A 26,749-nucleotide genomic window follows, 5' to 3' on the forward strand; every position below is an offset into this window, starting at 1 on the left:
AAGGCCATAGAGGGCTTTGGTGAAAAAGGAAATATCCTCAGATGAAATCTGGAAAGAAGCTTTCTGAGAAACTGCTTAGTGTTCTGTTAATTCATCTCACAGAGTTACATCTGTATTTCGTGGATCTCTTTGCTAGCCTAATTTCTGTGGAATTGAGAACAGATATTTCCCATCCGTTTGAAGACTATAGGGCCAAAGGAAATATCCTCCGATAACAAAGAGAAAGAAGCTTTCTGAGAAACTTGTTTGTGTTCTGTGAAATCATCTCACAGAGTTACAGATTTCCCCTCAAGAAGCCTTTCGCTAAGACAGTTCTTGTGGAATTGGCAAAGTGATATTTGGAAGCCCGTAGAGGGCTATGGTGAAAAAGGAAATATCCTCAGATGAAATCTGGAAAGAAGCTTTCTGAGAAACTGCTTAGTGTTCTGTTAATTCATCTCACAGAGTTACATCTGTATTTCGTGGATCTCTTTGCTAGCCTTATTTCTGTGGAATCTGAGAACAGATATTTCGGATCCCTTTGAAGAGTGTAGGGCCAAAGGAAATATCCTCCGATAACACAGAGAAAGAAGCTTTCTGAGAAACTTCTTTGTGTTCTGTGAAATCATCTCACAGAGTTACAGCTTTCCCCTCAAGAAGCCTTTCGCTAAGACAGTTCTTGTGGAATTGGCAAAGTGATATTTGGAACGCCATAGAGGGCTATGGTGAAATAGGAAATATCCTCAGATGAAATCTGGACAGAAGCTTTCTGAGAAACTGCTCTGTTATATGTGAATTCCACTCACAGAGTTACATCTGTATTTCGTGGATCTCTTTGCTAGCTTTATTTCTGTGGAAACTGAGAACACATATTTAGGATCCCTTTGAAGACTATAGGGCCAAAGGAAATATCCTCCGATAACAAAGAGAAAGAAGCTTTCAGAGAAACTTCTCTGTGTTCTGTGAAATCATCTCACAGAGTTACAGCTTTCCCCTCCAGAAGCCTTTCGCTAAGACAGTTCTTGTGGAATTGGCAAAGTGATATTTGGAAGCCCATAGAGGGCTATGGTGAAAAAGGAAATATCCTCAGATGAAATCTGGAAAGAAGCTTTCTGAGAAACTGCTTAGTGTTCTGTTAATTCATCTCACAGAATTACATCTGTATTTCGTGGATCTCTTTGCTAGCCTTATTTCTGTGGAATCTGAGAACAGATATTTCGGATCCCTTTGAAGACTATAGGGCCAAAGGAAATATCCTCCGATAACAAAGGGAAAGAAGCTTTCTGAGAAACTCTTTGTGTTCTGTGAAATCATCTCACAGAGTTACAGCTTTCCCCTCAAGAAGCCTTTCACTAAGACAGTTCTTGTGGAATTGGCAAAGTGATATTTGGAACGCCATAGAGGGCTATGGTGAAAAAGGAGATATCCTCAGATGAAATCTGGAAAGAAGCTTTCTGAGAAACTGCACTGTTATATGTGACTTCCACTCACAGATTTACATCTGTATTTCGTGGATCTCTTTGCTAGCCTTATTTCTGTGGAATCTGAGAACAGATATTTCGGATCCCTTCGAAGACTATAGGGCCAAAGGAAATATCCTCTGATAACAAAGAGAAACAAGCTTTCTGAGAAACTTCTTTGTGTTCTGTGAAATCATCTCACAGAGTTACAGCTTTCCCCTCAAGAAGCCTGTCGCTAAGACAGTTCTTGTGGAATTGGCAAAGTGATATGTGGAAGCCCATAGAGGGCTATGGAGAAAAAGGAAATATCCTCAGATGAAATCTGGAAAGAAGCTTTCTGAGAAACTGCTTAGTGTTCTGTTAATTCATCTCACAGAGTTACATCTGTATTTCCTGGATCTCTTTGCTAGCCTTATTTCTGTGGAATCTGAGAACAGATATTTCGGATCCCTTTGAAGACTATAGGGCCAAAGGAAATATCCTCCGATAACAAAGGGAAAGAAGCTTTCTGAGAAACTCTTTGTGTTCTGTGAAATCATCTCACAGAGTTACAGCTTTCCCCTCAAGAAGCCTTTCACTAAGACAGTTCTTGTGGAATTGGCAAAGTGATATTTGGAACGCCATAGAGGGCTATGGTGAAAAAGGAGATATCCTCAGATGAAATCTGGAAAGAAGCTTTCTGAGAAACTGCACTGTTATATGTGACTTCCACTCACAGATTTACATCTGTATTTCGTGGATCTCTTTGCTAGCCTTATTTCTGTGGAATCTGAGAACAGATATTTCGGATCCCTTTGAAGACTATAGGGCCAAAGGAAATATATTCCGAACAAAGAGAAAGAAGCTTTCAGAGAAACTTCTTTGTGTTCTGTGAAATCATCTTACAGAGTTACAGCTTTCCCCTCAAGAAGCCTTTCGCTAAGACAGTTCTTGTGGAATTGGCAAAGTGATATTTGGAACGCCATAGAGGGCTATGGTGAAAAAGGAAATATCCTCAGATGAAATCTGGAAAGAAGTTTTCTGAGAAACTGCTTAGAGTTCTGTTAATTCATCTCACAGAGTTACATCTGTAATTCGTGGATCTCTTTGCTAGCCTTATTTCTGTGGAATCTGAGAACAGATATTTCGGATCCCTTTGAAGACTATAGGGCCACAGGAAATATCCTCCGATAAAAAAGAGAAAGAAGCTTTCTGAGAAACTTCTTTGTGTTCTGTGAAATCATCTCACAGAGTTACAGCTTTCCCCTCAAGAAGTCTTTCGCTAAGACAGTTCCTGTGGAATTGGCAAAGAGATATGTGGAAGCCCATAGAGGGCTATGGTGAAAAAGGAAATATCCTCAGATGAAATCTGGAAGGAAGCTTTCTGAGAAACTGCTCTGTTATATGTGACTTCCACTCACAGAGTTACATCTATATTTCGCGGATCTCTTTGCTAGCCTTATTTCTGTGGAATCTGAGAACAGATATTTCGGATCCCTTTGAAGACTATAGGGCCAAAGAAATATATTCCGAACAAAGAGAAAGAAGCTTTCAGAGAAACTTCTTTGTGTTCTGTGAAATCATCTCACAGAGTTACAGCTTTCCCCTCAAGAAGCCTTTCGCTAAGACAGTTCTTGTGGAATTGGCAAAGTGATATTTGGAACGCCATAGAGGGCTATGGTGAAAAAGGAAATATCCTCAGATGAAATCTGGAAAGAAGTTTTCTGAGAAACTGCTTAGAGTTCTGTTAATTCATCTCACAGAGTTACATCTGTATTTCGTGGATCTCTTTGCTAGCCTTATTTCTGTGGAATCTGAGAACAGATATTTCGGATCCCTTTGAAGAGTATAGGGCCAAAGGAAATATCCTCCGATAACAGAGGAAGAAGCTTTCTGAGAAACTTCTTTGTGTTCTATGAAATCATCTCACAGAGTTACAGCTTTCCCCTCAAGAAGCCTTTCGCTAAGACAGTTCTTGTGGAATTGGCAAAGTGATATTTGGAAGCCCATAGAGGGCTATGGAGAAAAAGGAAATATCCTCAGATGAAATCTGGAAAGAAGCTTTCTGAGAAACTGCTTAGTGTTCTGTTAATTCATCTCACAGAGTTACATCTGTATTTCGTGGATCTCTTTGCTAGCCTAATTTCTGTGGAATTGAGAACAGATATTTCCCATCCGTTTGAAGACTATAGGGCCAAAGGAAATATCCTCCGATAACAAAGAGAAAGAAGCTTTCTGAGAAACTTGTTTGTGTTCTGTGAAATCATCTCACAGAGTTACAGATTTCCCCTCAAGAAGCCTTTCGCTAAGACAGTTCTTGTGGAATTGGCAAAGTGATATTTGGAAGCCCGTAGAGGGCTATGGTGAAAAAGGAAATATCCTCAGATGAAATCTGGAAAGAAGCTTTCTGAGAAACTGCTTAGTGTTCTGTTAATTCATCTCACAGAGTTACATCGGGTTTTTGTGGATCTCTTTGCTAGCCTTATTTCTGTGGAATCTGAGAACAGATATTTCGGATCCCTTTGAAGACTATAGGGCCAAAGGAAATATCCTCCGATAACAAAGAGAATGAACCTTTCTCAGAAAATTCTTTGTGTTCTGTGAAATCATCTCACAGAGTTACAGCTTTCCCCTCAAGAAGCCTTTCACTAAGACAGTTCTTGTGGAATTGGCAAAGTGATATTTGGAAGCCCATAGAGGGCTATGGTGAAAACGGAAATATCCTCAGATGAAATCTGGAAAGAAGCTTTCTGAGAAACTGCTTAGTGTTCTGTTAATTCATCTCACAGAGTTACATCTGTATTTCGTGGATCTCCTTGCTAGCCTTATTTCTGTGGAATCTGAGAACAGATATTTCGGATCCCTTTGAAGACTATAGGGCCAAAGGAAATATCCTCCGATAAAAAAGAGAAAGAAGCTTTCTGAGAAACTTCTTTGTGTTCTGTGAAACCATCTCACAGAGTTACAGCTTTCCCCTCAAGAAGCCTTTCACTAAGACAGTTCTTGTGGAATTGGCAAAGTGATATTTGGAAGCCCATAGAGGGCTTTGTTGAAAAAGGAAATAACCTCAAATGAAATCTGGAAAGAAGCTTTCTGAGAAACTGCTTAGTGTTCTGTTAATTCATCTCACAGAGTTACATCGGGTTTTCGTGGATCTCTTTGCTAGCCTTATTTCTGTGGAATCTGAGAACAGATATTTCGGATCCCTTTGAAGACTATAGGGCCAAAGGAAATATCCTCCGATAACAAACAGAAAGATGCTTTCTGGGGAATTTCTTTGTGTTCTGTGAAATCATCTCACAGACTTACAGCTTTCCCCTCAAGAAGCCTTTCGCTAAGATGGTTCTTCTGGAATTGGCAAAGTGATATTTGGAAGCCCATAGAGGGCTTTGTTGAAAAAGGAAATAACCTCAAATGAAATCTGGAAAGAAGCTTTCTGAGAAACTGCTTAGTGTTCTGTTAATTCATCTCACAGAGTTACATCGGTATTTCGTGGATCTCCTTGCTAGCCTTATTTCTGTGGAATCTGAGAACAGATATTTCGGATCCCTTTGAAGACTATAGGGCCAAAAAATATCCTCCGATAACAAAGAGAAGAAGCTTTCTGAGAAACTTCTTTGTGTTCTGTGAAATCATCTCACAGAGTTACAGCTTTCCCCTCAAGAAGCCTTTCACTAAGACAGTTCTTGTGGAATTGGCAAAGTGAAATTTGGAAGCCCATAGAGGGCTATGGTGAAAAAGGAAATATCCTCAGATGAAATCTGGAAAGAAGCTTTCTGAGAAACTGCTTAGTGTTCTGTTAATTCATCTCACAGAGTTACATCTGTATTTCGTGGATCTCTTTGCTAGCCTTATTTCTGTGGAATCTGAGAACAGATATTTCGGATCCCTTTGAAGACTATAGGGCCAATGGAAATGTCCTCTGATAACAAAGAGAAAGAAGCTTTCTGAGGAAATTCTTTGTGTTATGTGAAATCACCTCACAGAGTTACAGCTTTCCCCTCAAGAAGCCTTTCGCTAAGACATTTCTTGTGGAATTGGCATAGTGATATTTGGAAGCCCATAGAGGGCTTTGTTGAAAAAGGAAATAACCTCAAATGAAATCTGGAAAGAAGCTTTCTGAGAATCTGCTTAGTGTTCTGTTAATTCATGTCACATAGTTACATCTGTATTTCGTGGATCTCTTTGCTAGCCTTATTTCTGTGGAAACTGAGAACACATATTTCGGATCCCTTTGAAGACTAAGGCCCAAGCAAAAATCCTCCGATAACAAAGAGAAAGAAGCTTTCTGAGGAACTTCTTTGTGTTCTGTGAAATCATCTCACAGAGTTACAGTTTTCCCCTCAAGAAGCCTTTCACTAAGACAGTTCTTCTGGAATTGGCAAAGTGATATTTGGAAGCCCATAGAGGGCTTTGTTGACAAAGGAAATAACCTCAAATGAAATCTGGAAAGAAGCTTTCTGAGAAACTGCTTAGTGTTCGGTTAATTCATCTCACAGAGTTACATCGGGTTTTTGTGGATCTCTTTGCTAGCCTTATTTCTGTGGAATCTGAGAACAGATATTTCGGATCCCTTTGAAGACTATAGGGCCAAAGGAAATATCCTCCGATAACAAAGAGAAAGAACCTTTCTCAGAAACTTCTTTGTGTTCTGTGAAATCATGTCACAGAGTTACAGCTTTCCCCTCAAGAAGCCTTTCGCTAAGACAGTTCTTGTGGAATTGGCAAAGTGATATTTGGAAGCCCATAGAGGGCTATGGTGAAAATGGAAATATCCTCAGATGAAATCTGGAAAGAAGCTTTTTGAGAAACTGCTTAGTGTTCTGTTAATTCATCTCACAGAGTTACATCTGTATTTCGTGGATCTCTTTGCAAGCCTTATTTCTGTGGAATCTGAGAACAGATATTTCGGATCCCTTTGAAGACTATAGGGCCAAAGGAAATATCCTCCGATAAAAAAGAGAAAGAAGCTTTCTGAGGAACTTCTTTGTGTTTTGTGAAATCATCTCACAGAGTTACAGCTTTCCCCTCAAGAAGCCTTTCGCTAAGACAGTTCTTGTGGAATTGGCAAAGTGATATTTGGAAGCCCATAGATGGCTATAGTGAAAAAGGAAATATCCTCAGATGAAATCTGGAAAGAAGCTTTCTGAGAAACTGCTTAGTGTTCTGTTAATTCATCTCACAGAGTTACATCTGTATTTCTTGGATCTCTTTGCTAGCCTTATTTCTGTGGAATCTGAGAACAGATATTTCGGATCCCTTGGAAGACTATAGGGCCAAAGGAAATGTCCTCCAATATCAATGAGAAAGAAGCTTTCTGAGAAACTTCTTTGTGTTCTGTGAAATCATCTCACAGAGTTACAGCTTTCCCCTCAAGAAGCCTTTCACTAAGACAGTTCTTGTGGAATTGGCAAAGTGATATTTGGAAGCCCATAGAGGGCTTTGTTGAAAAAGGAAATAACCTCAAATGAAATCTGGAAAGAAGCTTTCTGAGAAACTGCTTAGTGTTCTGTTAATTCATCTCACAGAGTTACATCGGGTTTTCGTGGATCTCTTTGCTAGCCTTATTTCTGTGGAATCTGAGAACAGATATTTCGGATCCCTTTGAAGACTATAGGGCCAAAGGAAATATCCTCCGATAACAAACAGAAAGATGCTTTCTGAGGAATTTCTTTTTGTTCTGTGAAATCATCTCACAGAGTCACAGCTTTCCCCTCAAGAAGCCTTTCGCTAGGACGGTTCTTCTGGAATTGGCAAAGTGATATTTGGAAGCCCATAGAGGGCGTTGTTGAAAAAGGAAATAACCTCAAATGAAATCTGGAAAGAAGCTTTCTGAGAAACTGCTTAGTGTTCTGTTAATTCATCTCACAGAGTTACATCGGTATTTCGTGGATCTCTTTGCTAGCCTTATTTCTGTGGAATCTGAGAACAGATATTTCGGATCCCTTGGAAGACTATAGGGCCAAAGGAAATATCCTCCGATAACAAAGAGAAAGAAACTTTCTGAGAAACTTCTTTGTGTTCTGTGAAATCATCTCACAGAGTTACAGCTTTCCCCTCAAGAAGCCTTTCACTAAGACAGTTCTTGTGGAATTGGAAAAGTGATATTTGGAAGCCCATAGAGGGCTATGGTGAAAAAGGAAATATCCTTAGATGAAATCTGGAAAGAAGCTTTCTGAGAAACTGCTTAGTGTTCTGTTAATTCATCTCACAGAGTTACATCTGTATTTCGTGGATCTCTTTGCTAGCCTTATTTCTGTGGAAACTGAGAAAACATATTTCGGATCCCTTTGAAGACTAAAGGCCAAAGCAAATATCCTCTGATAACAAAGAGAAAGAAGCTTTCTGAGGAACTTCTTTGTGTTCTGTGAAATCATCTCACAGAGTTACAGCTTTCCCCTCAAAAAGCCTTTCGCTAAGACAGTTCTTCTGGAATTGGCAAGGTGATATTTGGAAGCCCATAGAGGGCTTTGTTGACAAAGGAAATAACCTCAAATGAAATCTGGAAAGAAGCTTTCTGAGAAACTGCTTAGTTTTCTGTTAATTCATCTCACAGAGTTACATCGGGTTTTTGTGGATCTCTTTGCTAGCCTTATTTCTGTGGAATCTGAGAACAGATATTTCGGATCCCTTTGAAGACTATAGGGCCAAAGGAAATATCCTCCGATAACAAAGAGAATGAACCTTTCTCAGAAAATTCTTTGTGTTCTGTGAAATCATCTCACAGAGTTACAGCTTTCCCCTCAAGAAGCCTTTCACTAAGACAGTTCTTGTGGAATTGGCAAAGTGATATTTGGAAGCCCATAGAGGGCTATGGTGAAAATGGAAATATCCTCAGATGAAATCTGGAAAGAAGCTTTCTGAGAAACTGCTTAGTGTTCTGTTAATTCATCTCACAGAGTTACATCTGTATTTCGTGGATCTCTTTGCAAGCCTTATTTCTGTGGAATATGAGAACAGATATTTCGGATCCCTTTGAAGACTATAGAGCCAAAGGAAATATCCTCCGATAAAAAAGAGATAGAAGCTTTCTGAGGAACTTCTTTGTGTTCTGTGAAATCATCTCACAGAGTTACAGCTTTCCCCTCAAGAAGCCTTTCGCTAAGACAGTTCTTGTGGAATTGGCAAAGTGATATTTGGAAGCCCATAGATGGCTATGGTGAAAAAGGAAATATCCTCAGATGAAATCTGGAAAGAAGCTTTCTGAGAAACTGCTAAGTGTTCTGTTAATTCATCTCACAGATTTACATCTGTATTTCTTGGATCTCTTTGCTAGCCTTATTTCTGTGGAATCTGAGAACAGATATTTCGGATCCCTTGGAAGACTATAGGGCCAAAGGAAATGTCCTCCAATATCAAAGAGAAAGAAGCTTTCTGAGAAACTTCTTTGTGTTCTGTGAAACCATCTCACAGAGTTACAGCTTTCCCCTCAAGAAGCCTTTCACTAAGACAGTTCTTGTGGAATTGGCAAAGTCATATTTGGAAGCCCATAGAGGGCTTTGTTGAAAAAGGAAATAACCTCAAATGAAATCTGGAAAGAAGCTTTCTGAGAAACTGCTTAGTGTTCTGTTAATTCATCTCACAGAGTTACATCGGGTTTTCGTGGATCTCTTTGCTAGCCTTATTTCTGTGGAATCTGAGAACAGATATTTCGGATCCCTTTGAAGACTATAGGGCCAAAGGAAATATCCTCCGATAACAAACAGAAAGATGCTTTCTGAGGAATTTCTTTGTGTTCTGTGAAATCATCTCACAGACTTACAGCTTTCCCCTCAAGAAGCCTTTCGCTAAGACGGTCCTTCTGGAATTGGCAAAGTGATATTTGGAAGGCCATAGAGGGCTTTGTTGAAAAAGGAAATAACCTCAAATGAAATCTGGAAAGAAGCTTTCTGAGAAACTGCTTAGTGTTCTGTTAATTCATCTCACAGAGTTACATCGGTATTTCGTGGATCTCTTTGCTAGCCTTATTTCTGTGGAATCTGAGAACAGATATTTCGGATCCCTTTGAAGACTATAGGGCCAAAGGAAATATCCTCCGATAATAAAGAGAAAGAAGCTTTCTGAGAAACTTCTTTGTGTTCTGTGAAATCGTCTCACAGAGTTACAGCTTTCACCTCAAGAAGCCTTTCGCTAAGACAGTTCTTGTGGAATTGGCAAAGTGATATTTGGAAGCCCTTAGAGGGCTATGGTGAAAATGGAAATATCCTCAGATGAAATCTGGAAAGAAGCTTTCTGAGAAACTGCTTAGTGTTCTCTTAATTCATGTCACAGTGTTACATCTGTATTTCGTGGATCTCTTTGATAGCCTTATTTCTGAGGAATCTGAGAACAGATATTTCGGATCCCTTTGAAGACTATAGGGCCAAAGGAAATATCCTCCGAAAACAAACAGAAAGATGCTTTCTGAGGAATTTCTTTGTGTTCTGTGAAATCATCTCACAGAGTTACAGCTTTCCCCTCAAGAAGCCTTTCGCTAAGACGGTTCTTCTGGAATTGGCAAAGTGATATTTGGAAGCCCATAGAGGGCTTTGTTGAAAAAGGAAATAACCTCAAATGAAATCTGGAAAGAAGCTTTCTGAGAAACTGCTTAGTGTTCTGTTAATTCATCTCAGAGTTACATCTGTATTTCGTGGATCTCTTTGCTAGCCTAATTTCTGTGGAATCTGCGAACAGATATTTCCCATCCCTTTGAAGACTATAGGGCCAAAGGAAATATCCTCCGATAACAAAGAGAAAGAAGCTTTCTGAGAAACTTCTTTGTGTTCTGTGAAATCATCTCACAGAGTTACAGCTTTCCCCTCAAGAAGCCTTTCGCTAAGACAGTTCTTGTGGAATTGGCAAAGTGATATTTGGAAGCCCATAGATGGCTATAGTGAAAAAGGAAATATCCTCAGATGAAATCTGGAAAGAAGCTTTCTGAGAAACTGCTTAGTGTTCTGTTAATTCATCTCACAGAGTTACATCTGTATTTCTTGGATCTCTTTGCTAGCCTTATTTCTGTGGAATCTGAGAACAGATATTTCGGATCCCTTGGAAGACTATAGGGCCAAAGGAAATGTCCTCCAATATCAATGAGAAAGAAGCTTTCTGAGAAACTTCTTTGTGTTCTGTGAAATCATCTCACAGAGTTACAGCTTTCCCCTCAAGAAGCCTTTCACTAAGACAGTTCTTGTGGAATTGGCAAAGTGATATTTGGAAGCCCATAGAGGGCTTTGTTGAAAAAGGAAATAACCTCAAATGAAATCTGGAAAGAAGCTTTCTGAGAAACTGCTTAGTGTTCTGTTAATTCATCTCACAGAGTTACATCGGGTTTTCGTGGATCTCTTTGCTAGCCTTATTTCTGTGGAATCTGAGAACAGATATTTCGGATCCCTTTGAAGACTATAGGGCCAAAGGAAATATCCTCCGATAACAAACAGAAAGATGCTTTCTGAGGAATTTCTTTTTGTTCTGTGAAATCATCTCACAGAGTCACAGCTTTCCCCTCAAGAAGCCTTTCGCTAGGACGGTTCTTCTGGAATTGGCAAAGTGATATTTGGAAGCCCATAGAGGGCGTTGTTGAAAAAGGAAATAACCTCAAATGAAATCTGGAAAGAAGCTTTCTGAGAAACTGCTTAGTGTTCTGTTAATTCATCTCACAGAGTTACATCGGTATTTCGTGGATCTCTTTGCTAGCCTTATTTCTGTGGAATCTGAGAACAGATATTTCGGATCCCTTTGAAGACTATAGGGCCAAAGGAAATATCCTCCGATAACAAAGAGAAAGAAACTTTCTGAGAAACTTCTTTGTGTTCTGTGAAATCATCTCACTGAGTTACAGCTTTCCCCTCAAGAAGCCTTTCACTAAGACAGTTCTTGTGGAATTGGAAAAGTGATATTTGGAAGCCCATAGAGGGCTATGGTGAAAAAGGAAATATCCTCAGATGAAATCTGGAAAGAAGCTTTCTGAGAAACTGCTTAGTGTTCTGTTAATTCATCTCACAGAGTTACATCGGGTTTTCGTGGATCTCTTTGCTAGCCTTATTTCTGTGGAAACTGAGAAAACATATTTCGGATCCCTTTGAAGACTAAAGGCCAAAGCAAATATCCTCTGATAACAAAGAGAAAGAAGCTTTCTGAGGAACTTCTTTGTGTTCTGTGAAATCATCTCACAGAGTTACAGCTTTCCCCTCAAGAAGCCTTTCGCTAAGACAGTTCTTCTGGAATTGGCAAGGTGATATTTGGAAGCCCATAGAGGGCTTTGTTGACAAAGGAAATAACCTCAAATGAAATCTGGAAAGAAGCTTTCTGAGAAACTGCTTAGTTTTCTGTTAATTCATCTCACAGAGTTACATCGGGTTTTTGTGGATCTCTTTGCTAGCCTTATTTCTGTGGAATCTGAGAACAGATATTTCGGATCCCTTTGAAGACTATAGGGCCAAAGGAAATATCCTCCGATAACAAAGAGAATGAACCTTTCTCAGAAAATTCTTTGTGTTCTGTGAAATCATCTCACAGAGTTACAGCTTTCCCCTCAAGAAGCCTTTCACTAAGACAGTTCTTGTGGAATTGGCAAAGTGATATTTGGAAGCCCATAGAGGGCTATGGTGAAAATGGAAATATCCTCAGATGAAATCTGGAAAGAAGCTTTCTGAGAAACTGCTTAGTGTTCTGTTAATTCATCTCACAGAGTTACATCTGTATTTCGTGGATCTCTTTGCAAGCCTTATTTCTGTGGAATATGAGAACAGATATTTCGGATCCCTTTGAAGACTATAGGGCCAAAGGAAATATCCTCCGATAAAAAAGAGATAGAAGCTTTCTGAGGAACTTCTTTGTGTTCTGTGAAATCATCTCACAGAGTTACAGCTTTCCCCTCAAGAAGCCTTTCGCTAAGACAGTTCTTGTGGAATTGGCAAAGTGATATTTGGAAGCCCATAGATGGCTATGGTGAAAAAGGAAATATCCTCAGATGAAATCTGGAAAGAAGCTTTCTGAGAAACTGCTAAGTGTTCTGTTAATTCATCTCACAGATTTACATCTGTATTTCTTGGATCTCTTTGCTAGCCTTATTTCTGTGGAATCTGAGAACAGATATTTCGGATCCCTTGGAAGACTATAGGGCCAAAGGAAATGTCCTCCAATATCAAAGAGAAAGAAGCTTTCTGAGAAACTTCTTTGTGTTCTGTGAAACCATCTCACAGAGTTACAGCTTTCCCCTCAAGAAGCCTTTCACTAAGACAGTTCTTGTGGAATTGGCAAAGTCTTATTTGGAAGCCCATAGAGGGCTTTGTTGAAAAAGGAAATAACCTCAAATGAAATCTGGAAAGAAGCTTTCTGAGAAACTGCTTAGTGTTCTGTTAATTCATCTCACAGAGTTACATCGGGTTTTCGTGGATCTCTTTGCTAGCCTTATTTCTGTGGAATCTGAGAACAGATATTTCGGATCCCTTTGAAGACTACAGGGCCAAAGGAAATATCCTCCGATAACAAACAGAAAGATGCTTTCTGAGGAATTTCTTTGTGTTCTGTGAAATCATCTCACAGACTTACAGCTTTCCCCTCAAGAAGCCTTTCGCTAAGACGGTCCTTCTGGAATTGGCAAAGTGATATTTGGAAGCCCATAGAGGGCTTTGTTGAAAAAGGAAATAACCTCAAATGAAATCTGGAAAGAAGCTTTCTGAGAAACTGCTTAGTGTTCTGTTAATTCATCTCACAGAGTTAAATCGGTATTTCGTGGATCTCTTTGCTAGCCTTATTTCTGTGGAATCTGAGAACAGATATTTCGGATCCCTTGGAAGACTATAGGGCCAAAGGAAATATCCTCCGATAACAAAGAGAAAGAAGCTTTCTGAGAAACTTCTTTGTGTTCTGTGAAATCGTCTCACAGAGTTACAGCTTTCACCTCAAGAAGCCTTTCGCTAAGACAGTTCTTGTGTAATTGGCAAAGTGATATTTGGAAGCCCTTAGAGGGCTATGGTGAAAATGGAAATATCCTCAGATGAAATCTGGAAAGAAGCTTTCTGAGAAACTGCTTAGTGTTCTCTTAATTCATGTCACAGTGTTACATCTGTATTTCGTGGATCTCTTTGATAGCCTTATTTCTGAGGAATCTGAGAACAGATATTTCAGATCCCTTTGAAGACTATAGGGCCAAAGGAAATATCCTCCGAAAACAAACAGAAAGATGCTTTCTGAGGAATTTCTTTGTGTTCTGTGAAATCATCTCACAGAGTTACAGCTTTCCCCTCAAGAAGCCTTTCGCTAAGACGGTTCTTCTGGAATTGGCAAAGTGATATTTGGAAGCCCATAGAGGGCTTTGTTGAAAAAGGAAATAACCTCAAATGAAATCTGGAAAGAAGCTTTCTGAGAAACTGCTTAGTGTTCTGTTAATTCATCTCACAGAGTTACATCTGTATTTCGTGGATCTCTTTGCTAGCCTAATTTCTGTGGAATCTGCGAACAGATATTTCCCATCCCTTTGAAGACTATACGGCCAAAGGAAATATCCTCCGATAACAAAGAGAAAGAAGCTTTCTGAGAAACTTCTTTGTGTTCTGTGAAATCATCTCACAGAGTTACAGCTTTCCCCTCAAGAAGCCTTTCGCTAAGACAGTTCTTGTGGAATTGGCAAAGTGATATTTGGAAGGCCATAGAGGGCTATGGTGAAAAAGGAAATATCCTCAGATGAAATCTGGAAAGAAGCTTTCTTAGAAACTGCTTAGTGTTCTGTTAATTCATCTCACAGAGTTACATCTGTATTTCGTGGATCTCTTTGCTAGCCTAATTTCTGTGGAATCTGCGAACAGATATTTCCCATCCCTTTGAAGACTATATGGCCAAAGGAAATATCCTCCGATAACAAAGAGAAAGAAGCTTTCTGAGAAACTTCTTTGTGTTCTGTGAAATCATCTCACAGAGTTACAGCTTTCCCCTCAAGAAGCCTTTCGCTAAGACAGTTCTTGTGGAATTGGCAAAGTGATATTTGGAACGCCATAGAGGGCTATGGTGAAAAAGGAAATATCCTCAGATGAAATCTGGAAAGAAGCTTTCTGAGAAACTGCTTAGTGTTCTGTTAATTCATCTCACAGAATTACATCTGTATTTCGTGGATCTCTTTGCTAGCCTTATTTCTGTGGAATCTGAGAACAGATATTTCGGATCCCTTTGAAGACTATAGGGCCACAGGAAATATCCTCCGATAACAAAGAGAAAGAAGCTTTCTGAGAAACTTCTTTGTGTTCTGGGAAATGATCTCACAGAGTTACAGCTTTCCCCTCAAGAAGCCTTTCGCTAAGACAGTTCTTGTGAAATTGGCAAAGTGATATTTGGAACCCCATAGAGGGCTATGGTGAAAACGGAAATATCCTCAGATGAAATCTGGAAAGAAGCTTTCTGAGAAACTGCTTAGTGTTCTGTTAATTCATCTCACAGAATTACATCTGTATTTCGTGGATCTCTTTGCTAGCCTTATTTCTGTGGAATCTGAGAACAGATATTTCGGATCCCTTTGAAGACTACAGGGCCACAGGAAATATCCTCCGATAACAAAGAGAAAGAAGCTTTCTGAGAAACTTCTTTGTGTTCTGTGAAATGATCTCACAGAGTTACAGCTTTCCCCTCAAGAAGCCTTTCGCTAAGACAGTTCTTGTGGAATTGGCAAAGTGATATTTGGAAGGCCATAGAGGGCTTTGGTGAAAAAGGAAATATCCTCAGATGAAATCTGGGAAGAAGTTTTCTGAGAAACTGCTTAGAGTTCTGTTAATTCATCTAACAGAGTTACATCTGTATTTCGTGGATCTCTTTGCTAGCCTTAATTCTGTGGAATCTGAGAACAGATATTTCGGATCCCTTTGAAGACTATAGGGCTAAGGGAAATATCCTCCGATAACAAAGAGAAAGAAGCTTTCTGAGAAACTTCTTTGTGTTCTGTGAAATCATCTCCCAGAGTTACAGATTTCCCCTCAAGAAGCCTTTCGCTAAGACAGTTCTTGTGGAATTGGCAAAGTGATATGTGGAAGCCCATAGAGGGCTATGGTGAAAAAGGAAATATCCTCAGATGAAATCTGGAAAGAAGCTTTCTGAGAAACTGCTCTGTTATATGTGCATTCCACTCACAGAGTTACATGTGTATTTCGTGGATCTCTTTGCTAGCCTTATTTCTGTGGAATCTGAGAACAGATATTTCGGATCCCTTTGAAGAGTATAGGGCCAAAGGAAATATCCTCCGATAACAGAGAGAAAGAAGCTTTCTGAGAAACTTCTTTGTGTTCTGTGAAATCATCTCACAGAGTTACAGCTTTCCCCTCAGGAAGCCTTTCGCTAAGACAGTTCTTGTGGAATTGGCAAAGTGATATTTGGAAGCCCATAGAGGGCTATGGAGAAAAAGGACATATCCTCAGATGAAATCTGGAAAGAAGCTTTCTGAGAAACTGCTTAGTGTTCTGTTAATTCATCTCACAGAGTTACATCTGTATTTCGTGGATCTCTTTGCTAGCCTAATTTCTGTGGAATTGAGAACAGATATTTCCCATCCGTTTGAAGACTAAAGGGCCAAAGGAAATATCCTCCGATAACAAAGAGAAAGAAGCTTTCTGAGAAACTTGTTTGTGTTCTGTGAAATCATCTCACAGAGTTACAGATTTCCCCTCAAGAAGCCTTTCGCTAAGACAGTTCTTGTGGAATTGGCAAAGTGATATTTGGAAGCCCGTAGAGGGCTATGGTGAAAAAGGAAATATCCTCAGATGAAATCTGGAAAGAAGCTTTCTGAGAAACTGCTTAGTGTTCTGTTAATTCATCTCACAGAGTTACATCTGTATTTCATGGATCTCTTTGCTAGCCTTATTTCTGTGGAATCTGAGAACAGATATTTCGGATCCCTATGAAGAGTGTAGGGCCAAAGGAAATATCCTCCGATAACACAGAGAAAGAAGCTTTCTGAGAAACTTCTTTGTGTTCTGTGAAATCATCTCACAGAGTTATAGCTTTCCCCTCAAGAAGCCTTTCGCTAAGACAGTTCTTGTGGAATTGGCAAAGTGATATTTGGAACGCCATAGAGGGCTATGGTGAAAAAGGAAATATCCTCAGATGAAATCTGGACAGAAGCTTTCTGAGAAACTGCTCTGTTATATGTGAATTCCACTCACAGAGTTACATCTGTATTTCGTGGATCTCTTTGCTAGCCTTATTTCTGTGGAATCTGAGAACACATATTTCGGATCCCTTTGAAGACTATAGTGCCAAAGGAAATATCCTCCGATAACAAAGAGAAAGAAGCTTTCAGAGAAACTTCTCTGTGTTCTGTGAAATCATCTCACAGAGTTACAGCTTTCCCCTCCAGAAGCCTTTCGCTAAGACAGTTCTTGTGGAATTGGCAAAGTGATATTTGGAAGCCCATAGAGGGCTATGGTGAAAAAGGAAATATCCTCAGATGAAATCTGGAAAGAAGCTTTCTGAGAAACTGCTTAGTGTTCTGTTAATTCATCTCACAGAATTACATCTGTATTTCGTGGATCTCTTTGCTAGCCTTATTTCTGTGGAATCTGAGAACAGATATTTCGGATCCCTTTGAAGACTATAGGGCCAAAGGAAATATCCTCCGATAACAAAGGGAAAGAAGCTTTCTGAGAAACCCTTTGTGTTCTGTGAAATCATCTCACAGAGTTACAGCTTTCCCCTCAAGAAGCCTTTCACTAAGACAGTTCTTGTGGAATTGGCAAAGTGATATTTGGAACGCCATAGAGGGCTATGGTGAAAAAGGAGATATCCTCAGATGAAATCTGGAAAGAAGCTTTCTGAGAAACTGCACTGTTATATGTGACTTCCACTCACAGATTTACATCTGTGTTTCGTGGATCTCTTTGCTAGCCTTATTTCTGTGGAATCTGAGAACAGATATTTCGGATCCCTTTGAAGACTATAGGGCCAAAGGAAATATCCTCCGATAACAAAGAGAAAGAAGCTTTCTGAGAAACTTCTTTGTGTTCTGTGAAATCATCTCACAGAGTTACAGTTTTCCCCTCAAGAAGCCTTTCGCTAAGACAGTTCTTGTGGAATTGGCAAAGTGATATTTGGAATGCCATAGAGGGCTACGGTGAAAAGGAAATATCCTCAGATGAAATCTGGAAAGAAGCTTTCTGAGAAACTGATAAGTGTTCTGTTAATTCATCTCACAGTGTTACATCTGTATTTCGTGGATCTCTTTGCTAGCCTTATTTCTATGGAATCTGAGAACAGATATTTCGGATCCGTTTGACGACTATAGGGCCAAAGGAAATATCCTCCGAAAACAAAGAGAAAGAAGCTTTCTGAGAAACTCCTTTGTGTTCTGTGAAATCATCTCACAGAGTTACAGCTTTCCCCTCAAGAAGCCTTTCGCTAAGACAGTTCTTGTGGAATTGGCAAAGTGATATTTGGAATGCCATAGAGGGCTATGGTGAAAAAGGAAATATCCTCAGATGAAATCTGGAAAGAAGCTTTCTTAGAAACTTCTTTGTGTTCTGTGAAATCATCTCACAGAGTTACAGCTTTCTCCTCCAGAAGCCTTTCGCTAAGACAGTTCTTTTGGAATTGGCAAAGTGATATTTGGAACGCCGTAGAGGGCTATGGTGAAAAAGGAAATATCCTCAGATGAAATCTGGAAAGAAGCTTTCTGAGAAACTGCTTAGTGTTCTGTTAATTCATCTCACAGAGTTACATCTGTATTTCGTGGATCTCTTTGCTAGCCTTATTTCTGTGGAATCGGAGAACAGATATTTCGGAACCCGTTGAAGACTATAGGGCCAAAGAAAATATCCTCCGATAACAAAGAGAAAGAAGCTTTCTGAGAAACTTCTTTGTGTTCTGTGAAATCATCTCACAGAGTTACAGCTTTCCTCTCAAGAAGCCTTTCGCTAAGACAGTTCTTGTGGAATTGGCAAAGTGATATTTGGAAGGCCATAGAGGGCTATGGTGAAAAAGGAAATATCCTCAGATGAAATCTGGAAAGAAGCTTTCTGAGAAACTGCTTAGTGTTCTGTTAATTCATCTCACAGAGTTACATCTGTATTTCGTGGATCTCTTTGCTAGCCTAATTTCTGTGGAATTGAGAACAGATATTTCCCATCCGTTTGAAGACTAAAGGGCCAAAGGAAATATCCTCCGATAACAAAGAGAAAGAAGCTTTCTGAGAAACTTGTTTGTGTTCTGTGAAATCATCTCACAGAGTTACAGATTTCCCCTCAAGAAGCCTTTCGCTAAGACAGTTCTTGTGGAATTGGCAAAGTGATATTTGGAAGCCCGTAGAGGGCTATGGTGAAAAAGGAAATATCCTCAGATGAAATCTGGAAAGAAGCTTTCTGAGAAACTGCTTAGTGTTCTGTTAATTCATCTCACAGAGTTACATCTGTATTTCATGGATCTCTTTGCTAGCCTTATTTCTGTGGAATCTGAGAACAGATATTTCGGATCCCTATGAAGAGTGTAGGGCCAAAGGAAATATCCTCCGATAACACAGAGAAAGAAGCTTTCTGAGAAACTTCTTTGTGTTCTGTGAAATCATCTCACAGAGTTATAGCTTTCCCCTCAAGAAGCCTTTCGCTAAGACAGTTCTTGTGGAATTGGCAAAGTGATATTTGGAACGCCATAGAGGGCTATGGTGAAAAAGGAAATATCCTCAGATGAAATCTGGACAGAAGCTTTCTGAGAAACTGCTCTGTTATATGTGAATTCCACTCACAGAGTTACATCTGTATTTCGTGGATCTCTTTGCTAGCCTTATTTCTGTGGAATCTGAGAACACATATTTCGGATCCCTTTGAAGACTATAGTGCCAAAGGAAATATCCTCCGATAACAAAGAGAAAGAAGCTTTCAGAGAAACTTCTCTGTGTTCTGTGAAATCATCTCACAGAGTTACAGCTTTCCCCTCCAGAAGCCTTTCGCTAAGACAGTTCTTGTGGAATTGGCAAAGTGATATTTGGAAGCCCATAGAGGGCTATGGTGAAAAAGGAAATATCCTCAGATGAAATCTGGAAAGAAGCTTTCTGAGAAACTGCTTAGTGTTCTGTTAATTCATCTCACAGAATTACATCTGTATTTCGTGGATCTCTTTGCTAGCCTTATTTCTGTGGAATCTGAGAACAGATATTTCGGATCCCTTTGAAGACTATAGGGCCAAAGGAAATATCCTCCGATAACAAAGGGAAAGAAGCTTTCTGAGAAACCCTTTGTGTTCTGTGAAATCATCTCACAGAGTTACAGCTTTCCCCTCAAGAAGCCTTTCACTAAGACAGTTCTTGTGGAATTGGCAAAGTGATATTTGGAACGCCATAGAGGGCTATGGTGAAAAAGGAGATATCCTCAGATGAAATCTGGAAAGAAGCTTTCTGAGAAACTGCACTGTTATATGTGACTTCCACTCACAGATTTACATCTGTGTTTCGTGGATCTCTTTGCTAGCCTTATTTCTGTGGAATCTGAGAACAGATATTTCGGATCCCTTTGAAGACTATAGGGCCAAAGGAAATATCCTCCGATAACAAAGAGAAAGAAGCTTTCTGAGAAACTTCTTTGTGTTCTGTGAAATCATCTCACAGAGTTACAGTTTTCCCCTCAAGAAGCCTTTCGCTAAGACAGTTCTTGTGGAATTGGCAAAGTGATATTTGGAATGCCATAGAGGGCTACGGTGAAAAGGAAATATCCTCAGATGAAATCTGGAAAGAAGCTTTCTGAGAAACTGATAAGTGTTCTGTTAATTCATCTCACAGTGTTACATCTGTATTTCGTGGATCTCTTTGCTAGCCTTATTTCTATGGAATCTGAGAACAGATATTTCGGATCCGTTTGACGACTATAGGGCCAAAGGAAATATCCTCCGAAAACAAAGAGAAAGAAGCTTTCTGAGAAACTCCTTTGTGTTCTGTGAAATCATCTCACAGAGTTACAGCTTTCCCCTCAAGAAGCCTTTCGCTAAGACAGTTCTTGTGGAATTGGCAAAGTGATATTTGGAATGCCATAGAGGGCTATGGTGAAAAAGGAAATATCCTCAGATGAAATCTGGAAAGAAGCTTTCTTAGAAACTTCTTTGTGTTCTGTGAAATCATCTCACAGAGTTACAGCTTTCTCCTCCAGAAGCCTTTCGCTAAGACAGTTCTTTTGGAATTGGCAAAGTGATATTTGGAACGCCGTAGAGGGCTATGGTGAAAAAGGAAATATCCTCAGATGAAATCTGGAAAGAAGCTTTCTGAGAAACTGCTTAGTGTTCTGTTAATTCATCTCACAGAGTTACATCTGTATTTCGTGGATCTCTTTGCTAGCCTTATTTCTGTGGAATCGGAGAACAGATATTTCGGAACCCGTTGAAGACTATAGGGCCAAAGAAAATATCCTCCGATAACAAAGAGAAAGAAGCTTTCTGAGAAACTTCTTTGTGTTCTGTGAAATCATCTCACAGAGTTACAGCTTTCCTCTCAAGAAGCCTTTCGCTAAGACAGTTCTTGTGGAATTGGCAAAGTGATATTTGGAAGGCCATAGAGGGCTATGGTGAAAAAGGAAATATCCTCAGATGAAATCTGGAAAGAAGCTTTCTGAGAAACTGCTTAGTGTTCTGTTAATTTATCTCACAGAGTTACATCTGTATTTCGTGGATCTCTTTGCTAGCCTTATTTCTGTGGAATCTGAGAACAGATATTTCGGATCCCTTTGAAGACTATAGGGCCAAAGGAAATATCCTCCGATAACAAAGAGAAAGAAGCTTTCTGAGAAACTTCTTTGTTTTCTGTGAAATCATCTCACAGAGTTACAGCTTTCCCCTCAAGAAGCCTTTCGCTAAGACATTTCTTGTGGAATTGGCAAAGTGATATTTGGAAGCCCATAGAGGGCTATGGTGAAAAAGGAAATTTCCTCAGATGAAATCTGGAAAGAATCTTTCTGAGAAACTGCTTAGTGTTCTGTTAATTCATCTCACAGCGTAACATCTGTATTTCGTGGATCTCTTTGCTAGCCTTATTTCTGTGGAATCTGAGAACAGATATTTCAGATCCCTTGGAAGACTATAGGGCCAAAGGAAATATCCTCCGATAACAAAGAGAAAGAAGCTTTCTGAGAAACTTCTTTGTGTTCTGTGAAATCATCTCACAGAGTTACAGCTATCCCCTCAAGAAGCCTTTCGCTAAGACAGTTCTTCTGGAATTGGCAAAGTGATATTTGGAAGCCCATAGAGGGCTTTGTTGAAAAAGGAAATAACCTCAAATGAAATCTGGAAAGAAGCTTTCTGAGAAACTGCTTAGTGTTCTGCTAATTCATCTCACAGAGCTACATCGGGTTTTCGTGGATCTCTTTGCTAGCCTTATTTCTGTGGAATCTGAGAACAGATATTTCGTATCCCTTTGAAGACTATAGGGCCAAAGGAAATATCCTCCGATAACAAAGAGAAAGAAGCTTTCTGAGGAACTTCTTTGTGTTCTGTGAAATCATCTCACAGAATTACAGCTTTCCCCTCAAGAAGCCTTTCGCTAAGACAGTTCTTGTGTAATTGGCAAAGTGATATTTGGAAGCCCATAGAGGGCTATGGTGAAAAAGGAAATATCCTCAGATGAAATTTGGAAAGAAGCTTTCTGAGAAACTGCTTAGTGTTCTGCTAATTCATCTCACAGAGTTACATCTGTATTTCGTGGAACTCTTTACTAGCCTTATTTCTGTGGAATCTGAGAACAGATATTTCGGATCCCTTTGAAGAGTATAGGGCCAAAGGAAATGTCCTCCAATAACAAAGAGAAAGAAGCTTTCTGAGAAACTTCTTTGTGTTCTGTGAAATCATCTCACAGAGTTACAGCTTTCCCCTCAAGAAGCCTTTCGCTAAAACAGTTCTTGTGGAATTGGCAAAGTGATATTTGGCAGCCCATAGAGGGCTATGGTGAAAAAGGAAATATCCTCATGAAATCTGGAAAGAAGCTTTCTGTGAAACTGCTTAGTGTTCTGTTAATTCATCTCACAGAGTTACATCTGTATTTCGTGGATCTCTTTGCTAGCCTTATTTCTGTGGAATCTGAGAAGAGATATTTCGGATCCCTTGGAAGACTATAGGGCGAAAGGAAATATCCTCCGATAACAAAGAGAAAGAAGCTTTCTTAGAAACTTCTTTGTGTTCTGTGAAATCATCTCACAGAGTTACAGCTTTCCCCTCAAGAAGCCTTTCGCTAAGACAGTTCTTCTGGAATTGGCAAAGTGATATTTGGAAGCCCATAGAGGGCTTTGTTGAAAAAGGAAATAACCTCAAATGAAATCTGGAAAGAAGCTTTCTGAGAAACTGCTTAGTGTTCTGCTAATTCATCTCACAGAGCTACATCGGGTTTTCGTGGATCTCTTTGCTAGCCTTATTTCTGTGGAATCTGAGAACAGATATTTCGTATCCCTTTGAAGACTATAGGGCCAAAGGAAATATCCTCCGATAAAAAAGAGAAAGAAGCTTTCTGAGGAACTTCTTTGTGTTCTGTGAAATCATCTCACAGAGTTACAGCTTTCCCCTCAAGAAGCCTTTCGCTAAGACAGTTCTTGTGGAATTGGCAAAGTGATATTTGGAAGCCCATAGAGGGCTATGGTGAAAAAGGAAATATCCTCATGAAATCTGGAAAGAAGCTTTCTGAGAAACTGCTTAGTGTTCTGTTAATTCATCTCATAGAGTTACATCTGTATTTCGTGGATCTCTTTGCTAGCCTTATTTCTGTGGAATCTGAGAACAGATATTTCGGATCCCTTTGAAGACTATAGGGCCAAAGGAAATATCCTCCGATAACAAAGAGAAAGAAGCTTTCTGAGGAACTTCTTTGTGTTCTGTGAAATCATCTCACAGAGTTACAGCTTTCCCCTCAAGAAGCCTTTCGCTAAGACAGTTCTTGTGTAATTGGCAAAGTGATATTTGGAAGCCCATAGAGGGCTATGGTGAAAAAGGAAATATCCTCAGATGAAATTTGGAAAGAAGCTTTCTGAGAAACTGCTTAGTGTTCTGTTAATTCATCTCACAGAGTTACATCTGTATTTCGTGGATCTCTTTGCTAGCCTTATTTCTGTGGAATCTGAGAACAGATATTTCGGATCCCTTTGAAGAGTATAGGGCCAAAGGAAATGTCCTCCAATAACAAAGAGAAAGAAGCTATCTGAGAAACTTCTTTGTGTTCTGTGAAATCATCTCACAGAGTTACAGCTTTCCCCTCAAGAAGCCTTTCGCTAAAACAGTTCTTGTGGAATTGGCAAAGTGATATTTGGCAGCCCATAGAGGGCTATGGTGAAAAAGGAAATATCCTCATGAAATCTGGAAAGAAGCTTTCTGTGAAACTGCTTAGTGTTCTGTTAATTCATCTCACAGAGTTACATCTGTATTTCGTGGATCTCTTTGCTAGCCTTATTTCTGTGGAATCTGAGAAGAGATATTTCGGATCCCTTGGAAGACTATAGAGCGAAAGGAAATATCCTCCGATAACAAAGAGAAAGAAGCTTTCTGAGAAACTTCTTTGTGTTCTGTGAAATCATCTCACAGAGTTACAGCTTTCCCCTCAAGAAGCCTTTCGCTAAGACAGTTCTTCTGGAATTGGCAAAGTGATATTTGGAAGCCCATAGAGGGCTTTGTTGAAAAAGGAAATAACCTCAAATGAAATCTGGAAAGAAGCTTTCTGAGAAACTGCTTAGTGTTCTGTTAATTCATCTCACAGTGTTACATGTGTATTTCGTGGATCTCTTTGCTAGCCTTATTTCTGTGGAATCTGAGAACAGATATTTCGGATCCCTTTGAAGACTATAGGGCCAAAGGAAATATCCTCCGATAAAAAAGAGAAAGAAGCTTTCTGAGGAACTTCTTTGTGTTCTGTGAAATCACCTCACAGAGTTACAGCTTTCCCCTCAAGAAGCCTTTCGCTAAGACAGTTCTTGTGGAATTGGCAAAGTGATATTTGGAAGCCCATAGATGGCTATGGTGAAAAAGGAAATTTCCTCAGATGAAATCTGGAAAGAATCTTTCTGAGAAACTGCTGAGTGTTCTGTTAATTCATCTCACAGGGTTACATCTGTATTTCGTGGATCTCTTTGCTAGCCTTATTTCTGTGGAATCTGAGAACAGATATTTCAGATCCCTTGGAAGATTATAGGGCGAAAGGAAATATCCTCCGATAACAAAGAGAAAGAAGCTTTCGTAGAAACTTCTTTGTGTTCTGTGAAATCATCTCACAGAGTTACAGCTTTCCCCTCAAGAAGCCTTTCGCTAAGACAGTTCTTCTGGAATTGGCAAAGTGATATTTGGAAGCCCATAGAGGGCTTCGTTGAATAAGGAAATAACCTCAAATGAAATCTGGAAAGAAACTTTCTGAGAAACTGCTTAGTGTTCTGCTAATTCATCTCACAGAGCTACATCGGGTTTTCGTGGATCTCTTTGCTAGCCTTATTTCTGTGGAATCTGAGAACAGATATTTCGTATCCCTTTGAAGACTATAGGGCCAAAGGAAATATCCTCCGATAAAAAAGAGAAAGAAGCTTTCTGAGGAACTTCTTTGTGTTCTGTGAAATCATCTCACAGAGTTACAGCTTTCCCCTCAAGAAGCCTTTCGCTAAGACAGTTCTTGTGGTATTGGCAAAGTGATATTTGGAAGCCCATAGAGGGGTATGGTGAAAAGGAAATATCCTCAGATGAAATCTGGAGAGAAGCTTTCTGAGAAACTGCTGAGTGTTCTGTTAATTCATCTCACAGAGTTACATCTGTATTTCGTGGATCTCTTTGCTAGCCTTATTTCTGTGGAATCTGAGAACAGATATTTCGGATCCCTTGGAAGACTATAGGACCAAAGTAAATGTCCTCCGATAACAAAGAGAAAGAAGCTTTCTGAGAAACTACTTTGTGTTCTGTGAAATCATCTCACAGAGTTACAGCTTTCCCCTCAAGAAGCCTTTCGCTAAGGCAGTTTTTGTGGAATTGGCAATGTGATATTTGGAAGCCCATAGAGGGCTATGGTGAAAAAGGAAATATGCTCAGATGAAATCTGGAAAGAAGCTTTCTGAGAAACTGCTTAGTGTTCTGTTAATTCATCTCACAGAGTTACATCTGTATTTCGTGGATCTCTTTGCTAGCCTTATTTCTGTGGAATCTGAGAACAGATATTTCGGATCCCTTTGAAGACTATAGGGCCAAAGGAAATATCCTCCGATAACAAAGAGAAAGAAGCTTTCTGAGGAACTTTTTTGTGTTCTGTGAAATCACCTCACAGAGTTACAGCTTTCCCCTAAAGAAGCCTTTCGCTAAGACAGTTCTTGTGGAATTGGCAAAGTGATATTTGGAAGCCCATAGATGGCTATGGTGAAAAAGGAAATTTCCTCAGATGAAATCTGGAAAGAATCTTTCTGAGAAACTGCTTAGTGTTCTGTTAATTCATCTCACAGCGTTACATCTGTATTTCGTGGATCTCTTTGCTAGCCTTATTTCTGTGGAATCTGAGAACAGATATTTCAGATCCCTTGGAAGACTATAGGGCCAAAGGAAATATCCTCCGATAACAAAGAGAAAGAAGCTTTCTGAGAAACTTCTTTGTGTTCTGTGAAATCATCTCACAGAGTTACAGCTTTCCCCTCAAGAAGCCTTTCACTAAGACAGTTCTTGTGGAATTGGCAAAGGGATATTTGGAAGCCCATAGAGGGCTATGATGAAAAAGGAAATATCCTCAGATGAAATCTGGAAAGAAGCTTTCTGAGAAACTTCTTAGTGTTCTGTTAATTCATCTCACAGAGTTACATCTGTATTTCGTGGATCTCTTTGCTAGCCTTATTTCTGTGGAATCTGAGAACAGATATTTCGGATCTCTTTGAATACTATAGGGCCAAAGGAAATGGCCTCCGATAACAAACAAAAAGAAGCTTTCTGAGGAAATTCTTTGTGTTCTCTGAAATCACCTCACAGAGTTACAGCTTTCCCCTCAAGAAGCCTTTCGCTAAGACATTTCTTGTGGAATTGGCAAAGTGATATTTGGAAGCCCATAGAGGGCTTTGTTGAAAAAGGAAATAACCTCAAATGAAATCTGGAAAGAAGCTTTCTGAGAAACTGCTTAGTGTTCTGTTAATTCCTCTCACAGAGTTACATCGGATTTTCGTGGATCTCTTTGCTAGCCTTATTTCTGTGGAATCTGAGAACACATATTTCGGATCCCTTTGAAGACTATAGGGCCAAAGGAAATATCCTCTGATAAAAAAGAGAAAGAAGCTTTCTGAGGAACTTCTTTGTGTTCTGTGAAATCATCTCACAGAGTTACAGCTTTCCCCTCAAGAAGCCTTTCGCTAAGACAGTTCTTGTGGAATTGGCAAAGTGATATTTGGAAGCCCATAGAGGGCTATGGTGAAAAA

The sequence above is a fragment of the Macaca mulatta genome, chromosome 13 (assembly GCF_049350105.2).
Source record: "Macaca mulatta isolate MMU2019108-1 chromosome 13, T2T-MMU8v2.0, whole genome shotgun sequence".
NCBI classification, from domain to species: domain Eukaryota; kingdom Metazoa; phylum Chordata; class Mammalia; order Primates; family Cercopithecidae; genus Macaca; species Macaca mulatta.